General features: G+C 44.5%; 1 long non-coding RNA gene across 1 annotated transcript; it reads left to right on the top strand.

Annotated features, from left to right (window-relative positions):
* The first annotated feature begins 573 nt into the window (after nt 1–573).
* LOC113251286 (uncharacterized) lies at nt 574–5,729 on the top strand. Its single transcript, XR_003314387.4, has 4 exons — nt 574–767; nt 1,231–1,447; nt 1,570–1,657; nt 5,282–5,729. It is a non-coding gene; the product is annotated as an uncharacterized LOC113251286 (long non-coding RNA).
* The last annotated feature ends 1,024 nt before the right edge of the window (nt 5,730–6,753 follow it).

The following is a 6,753-nucleotide window of genomic DNA, read 5'->3' as shown; positions in this document are numbered from 1 at the left end:
AAGCCCTTCTTCAGTTGGCTCTGCAAGCCTGGACCCACATGGTAAGATTACAACACTGTCTGGAAGTCTTCAGGAGGAATCTCAAACTGGCCTTTTATCATCTATTTTAGGTTAGCCCGAGACTAGCAAACCAAACCCATGGAAGTCTCTCCCAGTTTTCCCTTGCAGTATTCATACATTTGGGTTAGCTCCTGTTCTCCACATCAGCACCTTACCGTTGTAACTAAACAATATTTCTCCAGAGTTTATATAAAATTTAAAGTATTAACAGAGAAGTCACAGTCTTAGGATATAACAACAGCCTGAGAAACATACGAAATTCTAGAACTTATTAAAAACATTTTTAAGCTTAGAATTTAGAGAAACAATTCCCATTCTCACTACTCATGTTAGAAAAATATATTAAAACTCCGTTGAACTAAATGCCCATTTGCCTGTCTGGAACAGTTTAGTACTCACAGGGGTTGGTCCCATTGTTAACAAAGAGGAAATTCAGCAGAGTATACACTCAGATACAATACTGGCTCTCATGCCCCTGAGTTGGTTTTATGGTTGAGTTTATATTTCTCGGTAGGAAAAACTGCTCCAATGGCTGGCTGTGTTGTTTTTCCTGTTATAGAATAAAGGGGTCTACTCTTTTTGCAGGACCCCAATGAATGTGGAAAAGGAACAGGGCAAAACATTGCTGTCCCCTACCTTCTGACACCTGTTGGACAAGCCTGGCTCTGCCCTGGGGAGGCGTGATAGCAGCCAGAATTCTGAGTGAGGTCAGCCATTAGGACCCATGACAACCCTGTCCCTCCTAATTCACACACAGCCCGTGAAACCGTCATAATGGACTGCCTAGAGGACTTTGCAGTGTGCAAAGCCTTTTCACAAACAGTTGCTCATTTATATCCACAGGCAGCCTTCTGCCAGTCTGCCTGCACAATACTTGTTTGGAAACCTAGACCAAAATTTCCCACAGAAACAATGCTACTGCGTTGACATTCGTTTTTCACAAGCCAGAAACCTATGCGATCTGTTTGTGGTAATCCGTTAAAATTCCTCACCACCACCTCTGTGTGGGGGGGAGGGGGGGGAAGAAAGGATATAGAAATAATTTGAAAAAAGCATTTCATACTTTAACTGTAATTTTTGACTATGCAGTTTTGGATTCTTTTATTTCTGACTAATTGGATCGAATGTTAAAAAAAATATATCTAGATCTTATTTTGTGTGACTCCCCAGAAAGCTAAAAATACTAGGCTGTCTGGATGGATACCAATGCCCTGGCACCATACCACCCATGAGAGACCCGGCACCTCCTCATGGTCCACAGTCTGACTTCGGGGAGTCAGAGCATCGCTCCCTGCTGCGCCTCTGGCAGTGAGAGTGGGGCCCCACCCCATCCCCATTGAGGTGGCCCTGTTCTGCAGCTGCCCCTGTGAGCTGTGCAGGAAGCAAGGTGGGTGATGGAGAATTAGAGACTTGAGGACAGTTCCCTCCCTCCTCCTCTTCCCCTCCCCTTCCTCTTCCTTCCTCAAGTCCCAGAGATGGATGATCTGACTGATTTTCCTGCCTCCCCAGGTGATGGTGGATCCCGGTCTCTCTCCTGACCTTCTTGAAGCGGGTGAACAGTCAGCTCTTTCGAAGTTTATATGGACTCTTACTCCTGGTAATAACTAATAAGAGCTAGAAGGCTGAAAGACGCCCCCTAGAGAGTCCAGGTTTCTCCCAACCCCCTTTCTGTGTTTATGTAGATTCTGGTAGGGATGACTGGGTGGTGCTCCCTAGGAAGCTTCTCTTCCCCCTCAGCTGGGCAGGGCCCAGTGTCTGTGTGCCCAACACTGTGGTCAGCTCTTTATCTATCTATCTATCTATCTATCTATCTATCTATCTACCCATCTATCCATCCATCCATCCATCTATCTACCCATCTATTATCTATCTATCCATCCATCCACCCACCCATCCACCTATCTATCCATCTATCTATTATCTATCTATCCATCCATCCATCTATCTACCCATCTATCTATTATCTATCTATCCATCCATCCATCTATCCATCTATCTACCCATCTATTATCTATCCATCCATCTACCCATCTATCTATTATCTATCTATCTATCCATCCATCCATCTATCTACCCATCTATCTATTATCTATCCATCCATCCACCCACCCATCCACCTATCTATCCATCTATCTATTATCTATCTATCCATCCATCCATCTACCCATCTATCTATTATCTATCTATCCATCCATCCATCTACCCATCTATTATCTATCTATCTATCTATCCATCCATCCATCTACCCATCTATTATCTATCCATCCATCCACCCACCCATCTATCCATCTATCTATTATCTATCTATCCATCTATCCACCCATCTATTATCTATCTATCTATCTATCTATCTATCTATCTATCTATCTATCATCTATCTATCTATCTCATTCCTCTCCTTCTTAGGGGCAGAGAAACACTAGCATAGGGGCTAGCCCAGAGCAGCACTTGGTGGTTATTGATAAAGAATTTCTGGCAACAAAATTCATTTGCTGTTCGGGTATTTAAGACATCTTTGTGTATTTAAGACATATTAAGACATCTTGAGAGGCTAGGGGTAAGGGGATTAAAGGTGGAGGAGGGAGGGGAGAGGGAGAGACCAGAGTGATGAGAGGGAAAAAAGGGATTTCTGAAAGGAGCACTTGAGAAAATGATACAGGGGTGCCAAGATGAACCCCAAACTAGAGGTGGACTTGAGGAAGAGGTGGTCTCCAGGGCTCATGAGCCCTTCCTCTCTTCTCCATCAGAGGTCCTATTCTGAAAACGCCACCCTGGGCTGAGGCCAAGGCAGCAGTGAGAATAGGAGAAAAGAGAAGGGGATGGAGCCCCCCAGAATGGTGAGAGAGGACATCTAAGGGTGGTTGGGCTCTTCTGGGGAGAGGGGCTCATATGTGAGGATGGACAAAAGGACAGCCATGAGTTGGGATTGTCGGTACAGACAGTTAGGAGCAACCGTCCCACGCCGGAAGAGTCGGAACATTGCCCTCCTGCCCAATTCTCCAATTACACATAAAGCACTTACCATGAATGGAATAAATGACGATTTTTTTTATCTTAAGCGTTTTCCTTGGAGGGAGACTCATGTTGTAGATATTTTTCACATCTGCAAAATATCCAACATATCTATTCTGCAAAACAACAGAAGCCTCAATTTAAGTGGAGATGAAAAGTCTACACTCAGCATTCCTGATTTTTTTTTTTACATAGAATTTAAGGAGAATCATTAATTAAAGAAACATTTCTCGAGCACCATTATATAACCCAGCATGTTTATTTTTGCTGCCTCGTGACTGACTATCTCCCTTAGAAGAAAGATACTGAACTCAGGGCTGTGGGAAAGGAACAAGAAGGGAACCGGTGTTGTTTACAGGCTACTTGTGATTGAGAGGGCACCTACCAGAACCAGCAGGAAAAGCTACAACATTACACCAAGATGTAGTTAGTGCGACTGTGGAAAAGCTCAGTCTGGGGGGAGCCTTAGCTGTGACTGGGTTAAAGGGAGATTTGTGGTTCCACAGAGAGTAGCTTCCGAGTCATGAAAGGGCTCAAGGAGACCTCCACACACCACGAGGTAGATACATATGCTCTTATCCCTGCAGCCAGCTCTAATTCTACTTTCGCGAGGAAGCCCTGGATTCTCTTAGCCTAGTCCTTCTCTTGTGGCAAACTGCTCACAAGGGCTCTCCTTGACTTAAGATATTTTTTTTAATTTTAGGTAATCTCTACACCCACATGGGGCTTGAACTTATAACCCTGAGATCGAGAGTCTCACGTTCTACCAACTGAGCCAGCCAGGCGCCCCTCCCCTTGACTCTTCAGGAAGTGGAAGTGTTCTGGGGGCGCCTGGGTGACGTAGTTGGTTAAGCATCTGACTCTTGGTCTTGGCTTAGGTTGTGATCTCAGGGTCATGAGATCGAAGGGTGCTTAGGACAGGGAGTCTGCTTAAGACTCTCTCTCCTTCTCCCTCTGCCCCTCCCCCCTCCCCCTGCCTGTGCGCACACTCTCTCTCTCTCAAATAATAAATCTTTAAAAAAAAAAAAGTACAAGAGTTCTGGTGCTGAATCAACTGGACTTCAAAGTTCAAAGATTTTTTTTCCCCACCCAGTGGGAAGTGTTAATAAAATTAACTGCCATACTTACCATTGGAAAGGGCCAGGCAAAAGAAAGGCTCATGCAAATTCTTAACTTGGGGATGGATGAAATATAGTCCACAGAACGGGCCGCAAAGCACAGTCAAAATATGACGGTATCTGTGATCTACCACCCTTGTGTTGTTAGCCCAGTGAATTGGAAGAGAGTCCACTGTAGCCTATGGCGTGCCAGTTCTGGGCTGAAGTTAGAGAAACTGCAGGGTGCAGAAGTTGCGGGGGGAGGGCGCGTGTACAGGGAGAGTCTGTGAAGGAGTTCCAGCTAACAGCCCCTCGGCTCTTGGTACCAGATTCTTTACTTTCCACCAAAGGCTTGTTACCCACCAGGGCCCTCAAGCTGCTTCTGCCCCCACTCTTCCTTCTCCTACAGCCTCAAACAACAAGGTTTTGGAACAGGAGTTAGTACAACGAACATGTGTCCCTACCCACAAAGGGAATGCTGTGTGAGACACTTTGGGAAGCAAATGGTGCTAAGATGAGTAAGACATGGGCCTTGGTTTCAAGAGGGGTAGAGAAGTCACTCCTTCAAACAGCCAGAGAATCATAAGAAGTAACTTAGCCACCGCCCCCCCCCCCCGCAAAAATACAAAGGGCTGGAAGAACTGAAAAAGCGAGAGACTATGCTCGAAGGGAAAGTGGCTCCTGGAAAGGGGCCTCCCCGAGCAGCAGAACGTGGATATAAAGTGTGGAGAGGGTGGGAAACCATGAATGGTCCAAAGGTGGTGGTGTGTGGGACGTGTGAGGCCCACAGTGCAAGAAATGGTTGGAAAAATCACATCGTAGAAGACCTTGAGGGCCACCGGCCGTCAGAAACCAGCACGGGTCTTGAGCGTGGGAATGATCTCCCTGAGTCCAGCTGGCTTCAGTAAGTTCGTTTATGACTTTTAGCCTATGGCCTTTGACTTTTTTTTCCTCCTTTTTTGCTTGGGGGTGGCAGAAGAGTATCAGTGGATAAGGCTTCGTTCTTTTGCCCCAAACGAAACGTCTTGAATCAGCGATTATGATGTGCTGCTAACAAAGACCAAGGCTATCTATCTGGCTCCCAGCACTTAACTCCAAACTTCCATTCACAGCCACATCCACGTCTACTTAAGGGTTCCTAACCAGCTCTCACTTCAGCTTGAGGAGCGATATGGAAAAGGCGATGAAGAGAAGCCGTGCACAGAATGGAAATGATGGGCTTCAGAGTCTGACAGAGCTGGATTCGAGTTCTTCGTTCCACAAGGTAGTTTCCCTGAAGCTCAGTTTCCCAATCTGTAAAATGGGAACCATAATGGTGCCCACTCAGAGTTTTCGAGAATATTAAATGAGATAATGAATATAATACCCCTAGCATGGCTTTACATCAAAGTCTAGAATGTTGTAAACTCTATAAGAAAAATACTCCGGTTTCTGCAATAAACAGATTATAAGGAATAAAAGAGAGAAGTGGGAAACCTATCAACTAAAAGAGACTGAAGCGATCTAGCAACCCAATGAAATATGTGGCCCTTGTTTGGATCCTGATTGAAACAAACTAAATTTTAGAAACATTTAAGGTAATTATGGAAATTGGATATTATTAAGGTATCATTAAGGTATAATATTTTTATTTTTATTTATTTTTATTTTTTAAAGATTTATTTGTTTGTTTTAGCAGGGAGGGGCAGGAGGAGAGAGAGAGAGAGAATCTCAAGCAGACTCCTCATTGAATGCAGAGCCCACTGTAGGGCTTGATCTCATGACTCTGAGATTATGATACTGAGCTGAAATCAAGAGTTGGACGCTTAACCAACTGAGCCACCCAGTTGCCCCTTAAGATATAATATTTTTAGATACGATCCTTTCTCCCCCCCGAGAGTCTATGTGAGATGTCACACTAAAATACTTGTGAGATAAAATGATCTGACAGCTGGGATTTCCTCCACAGTAGTTCAGGTTCCATGGAGAAGGGGTGTATGTGTGAGGGAAGTGGGAGGGAATGAATGAAACATGATAAAATGATGGCTGAAGTGGCGTGAGGACTATAAGGGGACTTATAGGATTGTCTCAACTTTTTATGTTTGAAATTATTCATCATAAAACTTTTTTAAAAAGGATAAAATAGGGCAACTGCATATGTTTCACATGGATTTTCTGACCATTAAATGAGATAATAAGTGTCAAAGTACAATAGCGTCTGGAATAGAATAGGTTTTTGAAAGATGTTAATTTCCCCTTTTTCTTTCAAAATACAGCAGCTCCTTCCTGTCTCTCCATCTCTCTCTCTCTCTCTCTCTCTCTCACACACACACACACACACACACAAGTGATGTTCTGCAAGAGGTCAGTTGCCCTAGTAGGGGTTTGTGAAAGACTCTGTTCCTCTCAGAGGGAAATCAAAGGCTAGTGACTTTCCATAATCTTTGAGTCTGGAATCTTAGAAATGAGACCTTCCTACTTTGGGAAGGGAACCAATTCTTGAACTCTAAGCTCTCGTGCCCTGGGAGGGATCAGGGCCTGTCACGGGCACTGAGAGGAGCTGCCTGACCACCAGAGGGAGAGAGTCCAAAATGAAACCAGAGAA

Source organism: Ursus arctos, unplaced genomic scaffold (assembly GCF_023065955.2).
Source record: "Ursus arctos isolate Adak ecotype North America unplaced genomic scaffold, UrsArc2.0 scaffold_10, whole genome shotgun sequence".
NCBI classification, from domain to species: Eukaryota; Metazoa; Chordata; class Mammalia; order Carnivora; family Ursidae; genus Ursus; species Ursus arctos.
This window is presented reverse-complemented; position numbering and strand designations above follow the sequence as displayed.